Source organism: Melozone crissalis, unplaced genomic scaffold, assembly GCF_028551555.1.
Source record: "Melozone crissalis strain CALT ecotype California unplaced genomic scaffold, PUWL_Pcris_2 ptg000013l_1, whole genome shotgun sequence".
Lineage (NCBI taxonomy): Eukaryota > Metazoa > Chordata > Aves > Passeriformes > Passerellidae > Melozone > Melozone crissalis.
This window is the reverse complement of record NW_026535791.1, coordinates 2612288-2629009: the sequence shown is the minus strand read 5'-3', so window position 1 is coordinate 2629009 and position 16722 is coordinate 2612288. Positions and strand designations below refer to the sequence as shown.

The 16722-nt window shown below is 43.0% G+C and overlaps 1 protein-coding gene across 1 annotated transcript in view; it reads right to left on the bottom strand.

Moving 5' to 3' along the window:
- ZC3H12C (zinc finger CCCH-type containing 12C) overlaps window positions 1-13432 on the bottom strand; it is a 38380-nt gene extending 24948 nt beyond the window's left edge. Inside the window, exon 1 of the mRNA XM_054271643.1 lies at window positions 13354-13432. The gene's annotated coding sequence lies outside the window, so the exon portion shown is untranslated. The remainder of the gene's footprint in view (window positions 1-13353) is intronic.
- Window positions 13433-16722: the final 3290 nt, after the last annotated feature.

Sequence of the window (16722 nt, the reverse complement as noted above, 5' to 3'; positions counted from 1 at the left end):
AAGAATTTGCCACTGCTGATAACTTCAGCTGAAGACAGGTCAACACACAGAAGGAAGAGATTCTGCATTTTCAAATGTTCATCTAAATGATTACTAGAAAAGCGTATTTACTCAACTTCAGCATCATTACATGACTAAAAGCAATAATGAGAACCACAGAGGCAGCTGTCCTCCTCTGCTTATGAGGACAGGCAAACTGCTGGGAAATAGCTACTGTGATTTAACAGAAGGGAAGAATGAGACTAGGTTTGTTAGAACTGTTTCAAGTAACTTTCCAAGCTCTATGTGAAATTAAAGCAATTCAACACAGTAAATGAAATTACATACTGTCATGCTATTACACTGATGCACTTATCAGGTGCCCAGATATTAAACTTCAAAGAAGAAACCCCAACTATAGTTTCTCCACACTGTCCATTAAACACTCCTAAAAACAACTACTAACACCGCAATTTTGGAGCTTTTAAGTCGGAGACAGGAGGAGACTCCACACTAATTTCTGCCACTGTGAACACAAAGACTGAGAGAAAGCTACCCACGAGCACAGTGGGATGCCTGATCCCCAGCACTGGATTAAGCCTCTTTGCAAACAGCGAATAAAAGCAGTGATCTGAAAAAGCTAATCAGTCCCTGCTGTGGTATTTAGACTACCTCAGTTGACGGTATTGGATAACGTTAAGCATATTAAAACTTCTGTAGGCAAAATTTGAAGCCAGTCCAGTTCACCTATGTCCAAGAACTGCACTTAAATGCAAACAGGATCACTTGGCTAGTCATTTGTTATCTCCCTGATCAGAGCCAGGCATTTCTTCGGCAATACAGAGATGTTTGCTTTGCAGAGACACATATGATACCCTTTATATATATCTATAACAGAGCACTCTCTGGCAGAGAAGTGCTGTACTTGTGGTTCTACAACCACGACTAGTGCAAGTGTATTACCCAGCTTAGAAAACTGCCTTAAAAATAATGCTGTAAGACATTCACTTGCAAAGACCTGCCCCCTCTACGTCTTCTACAGCAGCAATAAGAACACCACCCTGTTTCATGTGCCCCCAAAATCTCCACACACCAAGTGCATGTCTTCAGGGAACCAGGGATAAACTTTAGTTGCAGATTAAAGTTCACACAAACACCATTCTGCAGCACTATGACCAAAACGAGAATGGATGCAATCTGAAGACTTACACTATATTGTAAATTTACAAAAGATATTCTAGTAAGCTAGAGTTGGGTGAATTAGGAAGACTTTTTCTAATTCTATTGTGTGCACAACATCAGTTACTTAAACCAGATGCCTCTTCTGGAAGCATCCTCTCAGCTCTTCCCTAAGAGAAGTTGGGTTGTTGAAGGTTTACAAGGTGTCAGATCATCCTATTAAATCATGCTTGTGATGACAGAAAAGCATTCATACTGAAGCTTATCAAGTACATGAGGCTTCCTTGTGGGAATGATGAGCTCACCTGTGGTGGTGCCATCACATCTGTGAAAGGCAGATGTGCCTAACAGCATCACCAGAAGGTACAAAGCAAGCACAAGGCACACCGCACAAAGGGACAAAGCAAGTTCCACTTTTTGTCCTAAAACCTCCAAATCCAATAATGAGTTCAACAGCTTCCTATTATGATACTCAAAATACAAAGAGGTAGTAAATTAAATCCAGACACAGCAAATGTAACAGCTCCTTCAAATTTCTGGTCTTGCAAGATGAGTAAGCTATAAAAAACTCTATTTGTGGCTGCTAGGTATGGGACATTTTGTACAGTGCTCATCAGGTCCTTAGTGCCACTTGATTAAACAGCAGGCCAGCACAAAATCCTGAATTGCTTGGAGGTGATGGGCTTGGAGTCTCTGTGGTGGAAGGAGATTTCAGAATGGCATAGCAGAAGGGTATGGGATGCTACAGAGAGACACAGACCAGGCTGTCTCTTGGTTTGGGTGAGGGGTGGGAAGGAGAGCATCCCCTTTATCCTCCCGCCCCCCCCCCCCACTGCCCAGTGTGGTGTGAAAAGTATACATGGAAGGGCCAGAGAGACCAAAGGGGGGAGAGCTGGAGCAGCTGGGAAATTCAGACAGCAGAGGCTGAATATATTAGGGAAGCAATACTATAAGGCAGAAAAAACCCTCTAAAAACCCTCCAAAAAAGCTGCTAGCTCCAGCCAAATCTTGTTGTTTCAAACACATTGAAAGCAAAGCCTTATTTAAAGAGAAATTATTTTATGCAAGCATACAAAATGGTCATTCTGTCATTCTGTAACTCCAGTGGTATTATTGCAGTAATTAGATAGACAATTTGTCCCATTAACATGTTTAATTTTCTTTTATTTTAAAACTTTGTGCTAAGCCTCCTGTAATAAATTATGTTCTTTGCAAGAACACACTGTAGAAGTTAAATCAATCACGTACCACTGCATTTATGAAGTAGAAATTAAGATTATAGGCTACAGACAAAACTCAGCCCCAAAAAAGGTGAAAAACTTATTTTTAATGTTGGACTTGGGAGCTGCAAGGGAGATGCTTATTTTTAAAATTACAAGGTGGCAATGCAAAAAGAATATTCCTTTCAAGTTATACGAAGAGATAGACTATCTTAAATAGAACACTTGAAAGAAGATCACCTAGTTTTGAGGGGTGGTAAGTGGTGCTCTCAACTGGATCTCCTCACAGTCAAAACCAGACAAAAAACCACCACTCTACAGCCATACAAAGGACTGAATTAAATGACCCGTAAAGAATGCCTAGAATTCAGAAAAAGAACTGATATTATGATAAAGATGAGTAATGTTTTGCCTAAAGAATGACTAACCTTTCAAAACCACCATATTTTAAAATAAGGTTCAACCGTATTTTCAAATGCAGTGCAATTGCTCTGCAGAAAAATATGCACTTTCAAATGCATTAAAACAAAGTGGTGAAGAGTTCTTTCACTCTCTGAAAAAAGACTCATCTCTCTTTAGTTATCCTGAAAATTAAAAAAGCAGAGATGCATTTTCCAGCAGGACATCATCTTAAAGAAGGCCAGAATGTCTACAGTTTCTGGTATAATCCCATTAGATCATTGGTATATTGGCTGCATGCAAGACCTGAGCAAACCACTGCAACATTTATCAGGATGTCCTCTGAGGTGTTGAAGAGAAGTAGAAAACCCCAAGTGTTATCATACATAGCAATTACTTTTTTTGCTAACCACGGGTGAAACAGATCCAGTCTTCATTTTTCTGTTGGTAGACAAAGGCAGTGACCATGAGTTGTTCATCACAACATGACAAAGCACCAGCCTGCAGCTGCACAGTGCGCCTACATGAGGAGCCCAAGAGGCTTGAGCCACACTAACCAGCTACACAGAAAGCATAAAGCAGCATTCTGTGATGCCAAAAAGCACTGGCATCACCCTCACTACCACACTGAGATGCAGCACCTGAAATGAAATACATTTTCTGAAGCATATTTTAATTTTAAAATTAAATAGTTTCGATCATGTGACAAAAAACCCCTCCACTGTTTACCTAAGAGGATGATGATTTCGTCAGTACTGTTACTTACAGATATTCACTGTAGGCATGGATTCCTAAGATGCACTCCTTTCACAGTGTCACAGAATCCCTGAAGTTGGAAGAGACCTCTATAGGACATCAGGTCCAACTCCCCTGCCCCAGCAGGGCTACCAAGAACCAGGTGCTGTCCCCAGACAGCATCTGAACACCTCAAAGAATAGACACTCCACAACCTCCCTGGGCAGCTGCCAGTGCTTGGTCATCCTCACAGAAAAAGGTGCATTTCCTAATGTTCAGAAGGAATAGTCTGTGCCCACTGCTTCTGGTCCTGTCCATGGGCACCACTGAAAAGAGGCTGGCTCTGTTTGCTTTGCACACATCCCTCAGGTATTTATATGCATTGATAAGAAACCCACAAGTCTCTTCTCCAGGCAGAACAGTCCCAGGTCTCTCAGCCTTCCCTCCAAGAGGAGATGCTCCACTCCCTTCATCTTTCTGGCCCTTCATTAGACTTGCTCCATAACTCCTTGTCTCTCTTCTGCTGGAGGGCTCAGATTTATCTCACCAGTGCCAAGCAGAGGGGAAGGATCACCTCCCCTGCCCTGCTACACAACCCCTGCTCGTACAACCAAGTCACTGCTGGCTGCCTCCAGCACAATGACATACAGCAGGCTCAAGGATTTCCCATCTTTAAGTGGATGCTCCAACCCAAATGTGGTTAAACTCCAGCACAAACACACAAGCCACTGTAACCACACCTGCACAAGCACACCAGGGCATGCACACAGAGGGACAATCCCAGAAGTCTTGTTTCCAAGGGCAGTAAGTCACACGGCCAGAAATTCTTGGGGGTTTTTTGGGAATAGACACAAAGCTCTGCTGGAAAGTATTCAGCAAGCCAGAAAGCACTGAAACCCCTTTCTACACACTAAGGTGGCTGTTGGGCAACTGCTCTCATCAACACCATCTCATAAACTTCAAGTGTGAAAAGCACTGTCTATTTCTGCAACAAATGGGGGAACAGCTCACTTAAAGATTGCAACTGCTTTTCTATTTTTTAGTTTTATTATTTATGAATTGAAGGAGACACAAAGCTACAAAGTGTTCAAGGGAAAAAAAGTTTCCACCAGTACATACATGTCAGATTTGATCTCCTCCCACTTCCAGAAAGAGTCACGTTGTCTGGATGCTTTCTGAACATGAAAATTTGAACTGTCTAATTAACTTTCCCTGTGACAATACTGGGTGGCCAGACAATGCCTACAACTGTACAAAGTGTATACCATCATGCTTAGCAAAGTACTTTTATTCAAATTTGTTCTGTCAGAAGAAAATCCTCTTACAAAACTAACATGGTTATGTGAAAAAAAGTATTCTCTTCATTTAAATAGACTTATCTAGTCAACTTAATATCTTTTATCTCTGCCACAGACTATTGTTAAGAATTTGAAAGGTTTGTCAGAGGAAAACAGGCTTCTCAAACTGTCTAGAGACATGGCCAGGTTGTGTTTCAGGCCATGTTGCTGGCAATGGAGCCCCATAATCTCCAGGGTTCCTGGACACAGTTCAAGGTGTTGGTTGGACTCTGTGTCGCCCTAAATGGCTTCACAGTGTTATGCTTATTTGAGACACAATTCCTATGCCTGTACCACACGGCTGCAGTTGTCTTTTTGGCCTGGAGCCTTCTGCAAGAGAGCTGCCAGCAGCGGATTTTCTGCACGACTTTCAGCCTTGCCATTTACTCTCTACTGGGATGAAAGAGTCAGAGAACATGTTAAGGTTCAATGTTTTACCCAGATTTAGTAAGCTAAGAATCAGAGAAGACGGAGATGATCATGTGGTTTGTAGACACACTTGGCACATAACTGTTTCTTACTTTCTGAGGAAGCTTTTAACAGACCTCACAAGTGGCAACAATAGCCACATCTTACAAAAAGTGGGTTACTGTAGCTGCAAATCAAAGTTCCAAATGAACTTGGATTCTTGGAATGAAAGAAAAGAGCTGCACAGAGGTCTATCTTATTACCTGTCATTTAAGTATAGCTTTTCTTCAGATTTACTGTATTCCTGAACTCAGGAAAGACCATCAGAAAGTCTCCACACTGAGCTACATACAGGCTTTGAAATCCTAGTATCTTGCACGTTAATAAAACAGCTTGCTCATGTTTAATAACCTAATACATCAGAAAGAGACAAACTGTGTCAGTGATTTCACATAATTTTTCCAGCTATTTGTAGTCTCAGAGTAATCCTGGGCTCAGAAGTGTGCAGCTTTTAAAGTAGTAATTAATACTGCTGACCAAATTTTCTTGTATTTGGTTGAAAAGCCAGCTAGATTTTAGACCTGTGAATTCATGCACACATTTCTTTAATTAGGCTAACATTTTGAGCCCTTCTGAGACCCCAGTGCTCATACTTTGTTTTTCCAAGTCCTTGTCATGAAGTTAGATCTGATAAAGACATGCAAATGGGAATACTTTATTCAGAACTGGTGATGCTTTAGCATTTAGTATTAAATAATTTAGTTTGGAAGGAACCTCTGGAGGTCAACTAGTCCAACCAACCCCCACTTAATACAGGATCAGCTGCAGTAGGTTGCTCTGTGACTTTTCCTTTTGAGCATTTCCAAGGCTGGAGACTCCACAACTTCCCCAAACACCTGCCCCAGTGTGTAAGTATTCTCATGGCGATATTTTTCTTCCTCTTCAGCCAGAATTTCTCATTATGCCTTGCCAACTGCTGCCTCTTGTCCTTTTGTTACATGCCTCCACACCGAGTACTCTGTCTTCTCCAAACAAGTTGCAGAGCTGAAGATGGCAACAAGATGCCCCTTTGTCTTTTCTTAAATAAGGCTGAACAAACTCAGCTCTCCTGGTGTCTCTCCTTGTTACACAATGTACTCCAGCCCCCAATCGACCTGGTTGCCATCCACTAGACTGGTCCCTGTAAGGCAATGTTTTCTCTTTCCCTTTAGAGATCAAAACTGGGCTCAATGCTCCAAATACAACCTCACCAGTGCCAAAAAGGTTAATGATCACTACACTTAGCCCAGTGGTGATCCTCTTGCTAATATGCCCTATTTAGCCTTATTATCTATTTCTGCAACATCATCTTACACTCATCAAGGGACAAGGCTTTACGGTCCACAAAAGGATCCCATGTCAGCAGATGAACTAAACCCTATTTACAATGCGCACTGGAGGTGTCTGTTTTCAGTCTGCCCACTACAAACATTTTCTCATCAGAGATCTCACAGGCATAATGATAAGTGCATTCAAGCTGCAGATGAACAATTCAAACTGCTCACAGAAGTAGCAACAAAGATCAACTTTAACATGATAATGCTTATTTCACACTAATGAGTTTGCTTATCTGAGGTCTCTCTTGCAACATATGTATTTATCAGAACCAAACTGATTTGTAAGATACTAATGTCCAAAATTTATCAAGGCATTACATGTGAATTATAGTCCTACCACAGCCTTCTAAAACTTGGAGCGGCCAGTTTTATGAACAAATCAGATGGCAGACTACCACCAAATGCTGTACAAAACCTTAGGGAGACACCATGCACTCTACCAACACCATTAAAACTTATCAAAGAACAATTATTTTCACTCCTGAAAAAAACTGGCTGCATAATTTCACAATGCAAACACACACAAAATCTCAGTGAGATCTGTAGTTTAGCTTCTCCTAAATGATGAGGCAAGGGTGGTTTACCAAGTTTCACTTATACTACACAAAAACTCATGACTTTGAATGAGTCCTGGCAGTAAGGTCAAGCTCCAGGAAGTGAGCACTACCTAAACACTATTAGCCACACAGACTCTTGCTAGAACCAGATGAAAATCCCATCAATGTATGCATGATACCAGGTGTTATTTTCTTCCACAGAACAGCTACAGTAAAAAGCTATGAAAAGAGAAGTGAACAAGTGGCTGGGGAAACAGTAGCTGAAGTAGAAGACTCTGATTTTAATCTTTCACCAGAAAGCATGGGCTGTACATGCTCAACAACTTCAAGAAACCCAGACTGTAATCCCAACAGTGACAGGTCCAGTAACTCTAATGAGTCCAACTCCCAGCTCGGCAAGGATGGCAAAAGCCTAGCTGGCAATGCAGCAAGAATAGCAGTACAAACCCCAGAAGCAGCTGCTACAGAGACTTGTGAACCCAGCTGCAGAGCCCTGGGCACTTGCACATCACAGTCCTTCCCTAGCCAGAACAAACCATTTCCAGAGGTGTATCTGGCATTACAAATAGCATGTATTAGAATTATTGCTGAAGCAAAAAATATCTGAAGTTTCCAAAGCAGCTGAATGTTTTAAGGTGGAAAAGCCTTAGGGGATGTTGCTGCAAGCTATGAGGCTCTAAGGCTCTCCACTAAGATAAAGTTGAGAATGTTTATGGCAGTTCTTACACGAGAACTGTCTCTCATCAATAATGACGCCATGTATCGAATCTGGAAAGACAGATAACTCATCAATTCAAATATTAGCTTTACAGATAACAAAGGATTGAAGAGACCTGTTGAGACTCAAGGCACCAACTATAATGGTAACTATGAGAGCAGAGAGATGAAGAATGAGATACCAGCTACTTATGTTAACAGTTTAAAGAACAAAAGTAGACTTGGAAAGTAGCTTCTGCCAAGACAGGCAATCTGCCTTTTCCAGACAATCTCTGCCAAACCACCAAATTTCATTAATCCTAAGATAAAAGGTCTAAGTCATAGCAACACTGAAATTTTCAGTTCGTCACGAAACTTCAAAGTTTCATGGGACTGATTCATTGATTTCACAACTTAGCACGTTACTTTTTACAGCTCATAGGAGAGCATGGCTCACACAAATGGTTATTTAGGAATTATCATGTGAGTTTCTGTCAAGCAGTAAAGGGCTCAAGGATTTTACTCTTTAAGATGCTCCCTAGACTCTGAACTTTACCTACGCACAGCAAGCAAAATGCTTTTCAGGTATTTGCAATAACCTGTGTCACATTTACTGAACACCTCCAGCTTCTCTGATTCTCCAATCTCTGGCACTCCTCTGCAACTTTCAATCTCCTCCCAAGACATTCCTTTCATACCAAAAGAAGCTACTCTATTTCTTCCATTGGGAGGATTAATAACATCCATTAAACTTTTCTGCACTCCCATCCATTGAATGACTGGCCCCTCCCTCCTCTCTACCCACTCTTTTCTCAAAATACCAACCTCTCATAAAGTAAAATCCCTCCTTCTTAACAAAGCTTTAGTTTCCTCATTATCCACCCTGAGGAAAACTGTAATTTTAAGCAAGAATACATTTTAAATACTTTGTATAATACTGCAGAAATTTTATGCAAAGAACACAAAGAATTTAGAACCAAATCACTTTGGTCTAAAACAGAGATATTGGGAGCTACATTTATGAGCACATAGAAGGTTTCTACATTTAAAGGACAGCAGAACCTGAGATGGTCTGTCAGATTTTGGTGCTGTCTAGATGGTCTGGGAAAAGCCCAAAGATGGCCTTGGGCCCCCGGGGTTCGAAAGGACGAGAGGAAGCCTCAGAATTGTTCTCGGTCTCGGTGTTTATTAATTGCTTATCTAAAAGATTTTCTCTTGGCCTGACAGAGTTCTGCTCAGCAGTCAGCCATGGGCACACACTGAGAGCCCCTGGGGCGGTCGTCTATCTTTATACTTGGAGTTACGTATACAATATTTATCATTTTTCTCCAATACCCTCTACCCTTATTAACCAGTGTTCCCCTAGTAAGGTCCAATCCCAGAGTGTCAACTCCACCACAGAAGATGGAGGCCTAGAGGAAGAAGAAGAAGGAGAAGGGCACGCCCCAATTCCTCCATCTTACCTCTCTAGACCCCCCTGTACAGGGATCTTAAACCCTGTATCTCACACTCCAATTAACTTATCCCTTCACCATTCACCCCAGTGAAATCCTCCCGTCCTCATACTGATGTCATCTCCCATGTGGGATCAAAGTCCAGCCACCAGACATTTCTGGCAACATTCCAGGACTCCCGAGCCCCCCCAGGGGCGGTCTGGTTCACCCTGCGCCCCAGTTCTGAGAGACTGAGATCCCACAATGGTCTAGCATTCTATTCTGTATCCATCTACATGTGTACACACACACATGCACATATAAATATATAAATAGACACCCACACTCCCAGGGAGGAGGATGATGTATGTCAAATTTTAAAGTGTTACACTGGTATCATAAATCAAGCAAATATTACCTTTAAATGGTCAGCTCATCAGGAGAGGTAGTCTGGTGCTCACTATGACATAAGCCTGGAAGAATGATGAATCTCACAGTTGCAGAGGGTGAGCTATGTTACTCCTCAGGGGAAACATTGAAAACATCTCGTCTGGACCTTTTGAATTGGGAGAGTGGAGGTGCCAGTCTTAGACTTGAGGTATGCTCTCAAAGCATTCTCATTTTGCAGCTATAACTCAAGAATGAATGGAGCTTGAGTTTACGAAAGCCCTAAAATAATTCTTTAATGGGCAGTACAACACTCTAGCAGAATGTGAAAAGTCAGTGTCAAATGTTAAGCCCAGCACTCCATGCTAAGGAAAACACAATTTGGATTTTTGGCAGTGCAAGCTAAGCTTTTTACATAAGACATGTGATCTAACCTGAAGCAATCAATCCTGATAGGTAAAAGAGAAATGCCTGGTTCATCTAAGCAGAAATCCCCAAGGTTATGAAAACCTCTGTCAATTTCTACTCACTACTAAACAACTCGGTAAGGAACATGCTGTTTGACAGAGCCTCAAGCTGTTATACAAAAACATTTAAAGATGAAGACCTTTGCAATGAAAATTCTCCTCTAGCTCTGGAGATCTGCCTATTCCACAAGATACACAGAGGAAAAAATACATACAGTGAGAAAAAAAAATTAAAATAAAAGAAGGATGAAGAAAAAGGAGTGGGGGAGAGGGGAAGAAGAGAGAGTGAAATGCTTCATAACTCTACCAGGAAAGCAATTATGAGCAGATTACAATTGATTTTCTATCTATTTTCTAACTGAAAATAACTACAGTTTGAGGCCAGGAAGTAAGAAAAATTACTCTGATTCTTATTACACCATCTCACCTCTGGTTTTTTTATAGTTTACTTTTAACATATAATTTAGCAATTAAAATGAAGTGTCAATTCTTTCAAGCATAAAAATATGGGCTTGTTCAATTAATGGGTTTCTTGATTCAAACATATGGTAGAAGTAGTACATTTATTGTAAATATTTAGCAAGCTTGGAGACATGAGGCATTTCACACATAACTATATATGATAAGAGATATAAAGCATCACTCTACAACTTCAGTCCGAGAACAGCTCAGCCTCTTCACAGAAACAACTCACTGCAGTTTTTGTACAACATCTGTTTCTTACAGTAGCTCAGACAGTTTTCAGTACCCCAAGTGAAAAAGCAAGGTGCAATCACCTCGATCACTAATAAGGCCGCTGGCTAGCTCCCATGGCAACAAACACTATGGAAATGACTGAATGATGAAATATCTCTTGAATAACTTAGAAAAACTCTTATCTATGGCTACCTAGCTACATGTGAGACATTGCTTCACAGAACAGCAAAAGCAGCAGAATAATATTTACAGAAGAGGAAAAGCAGAAGTTTTACATCACACGTTTTCTACCCTTCCTCCTAGTTACTATAAATCTCTCTCCTCATTATTTACTACTGTTACTCCCTCTGAAACATTTAAGTTTTTAAGAATTATTTAAAATAGAGATTATGAAGAGATTGATCATTGGATGTTGAGGCTACCAAAATCCAGATTATGATCTGTTTTAATTAAAAAATAAATAAAGGACAATTAAGGGGGGAAAAAAATAACAGACTCTTTAGTTCTGGGGAGAAATTTTTTAATAACTGGCTTAAGATAAAAGTTAGGGAGATGATGCAGAAAATACTGAACAAGATTTTATGACTCCTGTAATGAAAGAAGTCAAACTAAATCACACATCTCTTTTCTACCAAATGGAGTTGCTTAGCTGTAGCCATTTCTAAGTACAACAAAAACTGACCTGAGCCAAATAAGTTCCTCATTTTACTTCACACTGACTTTGGACTGCTTTTTCTCCAGCTTGCTTAAAGAGTGCTTTCAACTGCATGTAGCATGTGTAAGACCTCACAAAATAAAATTTCCTAAGGTTTTTGATTTTCCTACGTAAAACTGAGCAGTAAATATCTAGTCAATAGGTTTCATCTAATATCTAACTGCATCTCCAATATTTTCAAGTCTCGCCAACTGCAAGCCTAGTTTTCCTCAAAAGTATCAACAGTTCTGGAACACCAACAGTGTTTTTAAAGGTTGGTACAACCCAGAGAAGCAGGCAGTGAAATCACTGCAGCAGAGTGTTGTTCAGCACAGCAGTCAGCATGAAATGCACAATCTGCACAGATGAGTCAAGTCTGGATAATCCCTTCATGCTCTGTCAGGTTGAGAGTATGAGGTTTGTTTTTAAATTGCATACCTTCAATAAACTCCACTTCTCTGCATTCACATTTTAAGACAATATTTTTCAATGCGTGTTTTGATTTGCAGATGTGTAAAAATACTGTTAGTGGAGTTCTGTCTATTAGGATCTTATAAATAATAACTGCCTTTTAAAAAGGACTGCAAATGGTAATGGTAACTGCAGCTCCCCTGGGTGACTGCTGCCCAGAAGTCTGGTGTAGTAATAAAGGTGTAATAACCATGGTAAGATTTATAGAGAGATGAAATACTTTGAATTGGTTCAACTACACCCATCTGGAAAAAACAAAAAGCAAGTTTTCGAATTTTCAAGAGTAAGTGGTCTAATTAATAAAGAAGAGGGAGCAGAGAGAGAGAAAACATAAAATTTTCCCCCTAATTCCCTAAAATTGTTGCATATGTGTTTTACACTGACATAACAAATTCTCTTTAAAATGCCAGCATGCTTGAGTTCAGATTCATTAATGACAGATTACACCCTGTTGAAGTGTAGTATCACCCTGGAGCACTACCAGTTAGAAAATTTAGTTCACTAAGATATATCTAATATAATCCTTGAAGAAGTCTTATTGTTAGCTCACTGGCTTGCTATATAGGCAAATGCTACATGGTGAGGAGACAGTGAAAGAGGAAGTACCCCGCCAGTTTGAAAACCCAGACATACTTCAATGGTTTATTTTCCTTCCAGATCAAAAGACCGCGCTACTGCTATCTTAAGTATGTTGTTAATTGCATAACCCTAAGAGCTGCAACTATGAGTTATGTCTCCGCTTTGCAAACACAGATCAAGAGGACAAGACACAGTAAACACGACATTTCAATACATCTGTTGTTCAAGAAATGTAGCCCGCCGTTCAGCGGGATGCATTTACTTAACCCAACTTTTGGCAACACCATCGCTTATTTCGCCCTGTCAGACGCACCAAGCCAGAGCCAGGCACGGGAGTGCGAGACAGGGCCAGGTCCGGCTGCAGAAGGAGCGGCACAAGCACAGCCCGGCGGAGTTTCCTCCCCCGGGGCATCATAAAACAGCGTCACCGCTCCACAAATACAACCCTACACGCCCGGCGCTACTCAGACATGCCTGCAGAATTACGCCCCAAACACACAGGTGATTGAAAATTAATTCTTACGAGAAATTACTGCTTAGAAGCCACAGCCAGATCTGAGAATGGTGAAACCAACAGATATTGCGGCTCGGTTAGAGAAAGCCAAATTATGCAGCCTGTCCTCTCACACAAAGCGGAGGAAATAAATCGACACCCTCCTCACAGAATTATTAAAAACAAAACAGCCACAAAAACAACCTCAAAAGTTAGAAGCAGGGGAACGGCAGGGTAGGTAGAGTACCTGAAACAAGTTTAAAATTCCTTGTCAGGCTCCCGGTGCGGGCGGGTACGCGTGTCCCCGGGCCGGCCGCAGCTCCGGCACGGCCGCGGGCGGGGCCAGCCCGGCGCTGCCAAGGGGGCACGGCCGCCCCCGCCGCCCCGGCCAGCGGCTCCTGCCGGGGTCGGCAGCGAACAGGTCGGGGAAAACTTTCCTGAGGGACGGGGCCTGCCGAGGCGAGGGGCGACCCCGCTGGCCCCTCGGGGCAGAGGGCCGGGGCTGTCTTCTCCCTCACCGGGAAGCGCCGCCGCGCCGCGGCCTCCGCCGCCCGGGCGACCTCCACCGGGACGACCTCGGGGAGGCGCCGGGGGCAGGGCCGGCGCGTGTGTCAACACGGGGCCGCGACGCCCGGCCCCGGCAATGGGCGGCGCCGGGGCGGGAGCGCGGCAGCCTCGGCCCGGCGCTCCCCGCCGCCATCACCGGGGCCCGCCCGGTGCCGCCGAGCCCCGCGGCCCCGCAGCCACCCATCCACCTGCGGCCCGCCGGCAGCCGCCACTGCGGGCGGGAGGAGCGGCGGCAAGGTCGCCTTCACATCGCCCGCCGCGGCGCCGCCGCCCGCATCCCCCGGGGCCCCGCCGGGCCGCCTCTCGCCGGCCACGGCCGGGGCGGACGGACGGGAGGCAGCCGGTGCCGGAGCGCCGCGAAACCCGGCAGGGGAACCGCCCGGGCCGGCCTCAGTGGGTGAGAGACGCGGCTCATCCCCCGCTCCGTGGGTTCCCGCCCGGAATTGCCAGGGTTGCCGCTGTGCCCCCCTCCCCAAACGCCGCTACGTTACCGGCTGGGGCCAGCGGGGAGGGCCTGGGCGGCGCGGCCTGGGCAGCTGGTCCTCCGGCCCCGCAAAGGTCCTGCCGCCATCGGAGAAAACCTCCCGGTGCTCACGGGCGCTCGCTGTGCAAGTGTCCCTGTGCCCCACCGCCCCGGCTGTGCAGGTGGAGAGAGGGCGGTCGGAAAGCTTTCCGCCAAGGATCACGAACTCCCTTTGTGACAGAGCTGGTAGAGACCTTAATTTCCGTCCCGTGTTCTAATTACGAGATGTTTCCTCCCACCCCGCAGTTACTTTTATGCAGTTGAAGTAATCTACCTCTCACCATCCCACCCAGCCTTCTGTGCTTCTGCCGAGGCGGCTGAGCGCCAGGAGCTGCTTAGAAGATATGAATGAAAGTCTGGTGTTGTGATTACGGCTTGTAGCTGATGGAGCATATCGTATACAAGATGAGACATACAGCCATTGCTACTCACAGACTGCAAATGTGTCTGTGTGTGTGTATATATATATGTATATATATATATATTTATATGTATATATATAATTGTTACCCACTGCTGTTCTACTATTGGAATTTATAAAAACCTCCTCTGGTACCCACCAAAAAAATGGGCTAATTTAAAAAAAATTTACATCCAATTTACACAAATTCTACACAGAAATGTGAGCCCAACGTGCCACTTTGAAGGGATTATTTTTTCAAAACAATGTGATAGATTTGCCTCAACAAAAGACTGTGGAGGCACAGGGCTATGTTTCTTTCCTGTATGTTTCCACAAACCCTCCCTCTAAGAGCTGACATAGCCTGTAGAATGATGTCATGATTTTGTTTGTTTGAGTCATTCATTACAAAGTCTGTTGAATTTTTCTATGGATCTCATCCCCATCCTAGGCACGAGTTTGGAGGGTTCAGTTCATGATGCAAAAGGCCACCTCTCACCCCTGGTTAGTTTACTTAGCTGTACAAAAGGAATTTGAGGCTTCTAGTTAAGAAATCAAAATGCTTGTTCCCTCAGTCCCATATGCTGTTTCAGAGCCAGAGTGGTGTCCAAATGGGACTGTGAATATTAATTTAATAGGGGAAATTGGTGAAAGCAAGATGAAAGAATGAGACACTTGTAGTGCGACTTTGCTGCTTATTATGGAAGCCTTTGCTGGTGATTGAGAAGCATATGAGTCAGTTAAAAGCACTGCAGTACTGGAGAAAATGATTCTCAATTATCAGAATAAGAAAGAACAGAGCAATATGGAATTGATTTTGAAACTACTTCAAATCACGAGAATTTCACATTAACTTCTTTTTCTTAGTATACTATAGCTCCTCCTGAGTTTGTCTCAAGGGTCTTTTTGACCTCATCTCCTGTTTAGAAGATCTTGTGATTCTGTAAACCTACAGTACATTGTGAGTGATGAAAACACCACACTCATAGCCATGAGTTACGTCTGCTCAAATGGGAGGGCTAATCAAAATGAAGAGAGCTGCTTGATGTCACTGCACTGCTCATTGGTAAAACCTCATTTCCTCCTTATTGCCTTAGAAAACAACTTGCTTCTCAATTAAAATAGAAACAGGATTCTGACTTGGGAGTCAGAAACCAGGATTTTTCTGTTCCGTGACCACACACCCCCGATATGGTAATAGTTCTTATGAAGGAGGGATTGTAAGTGTTAAAAGACTTTCTCGGGGTAGGACAGTCAGAGGCTGGGGATTTGTATGCCTTCAGAACTTCCCACATCTCTTTCTTCCTTCCCCATTGTATGTCCCCAGTCATTCCTACATCACTGTTCTTCAGGTTTTGCTGGAACTCAGGATTTCCGTGGCTTCTTTGGGACTTTCACAACACTTTCCTGGTCAGCTAATGAAATAAAAAGTTATTAGTAAATGAGAACATACTCACAGGATTAGTCAGTACTTAAAAGCAAGAAAAGGGAAAGCGGGAGCAGCTGCCCTCTTTGGAAACCAGAACCTCCTTTGTTTCCAGAATCTGTATTGGCATAACTACAATGTAATATAGACTAGCAAAAGTTTATAAACGATACTTTTTCTAAAACTGATCTCCTGAATGTGTTAACTCTGATTTCCCTTGTCTTCCTTGTCAATCTCTGTCAAGTCAAACTTCCATTAACAGCTCTACATCAGTTATCTCTCTTTTTAGTGTAAGAAATGCACATTCATCTTTTCAGAATTCCTTTGCCTTCTCAATTGTTGTGCACTTTAGCCATTTTCCATTACTTGAATATTTTCTGCCTCAGACAGGGAATGGCTCTTTAATTCCTTCAGTTGTCCAGTGCACTGGCCAGCCCTTCTAATTGAACCTACTCCTCACCCTCTCAGGCTGGGAAACCTGTGTTTTGTGCTTCTATCCACAGCAACCTGCTTCTAAGGCAACCCCCCAAACTCTCTTGATCCACCTTGTGCTTGAGATATCAGATATGCCAGAGCAGATAACTGATTTCAGTATAATGTCATCAGTATCAGTGCCTGTTGCTTTTGTCTTCTTAAATAACTGCTGCTTTACTTGAAGATCCTGAACATTAAGTGTGTTTTTTGTTGGCTTTCTGCATTG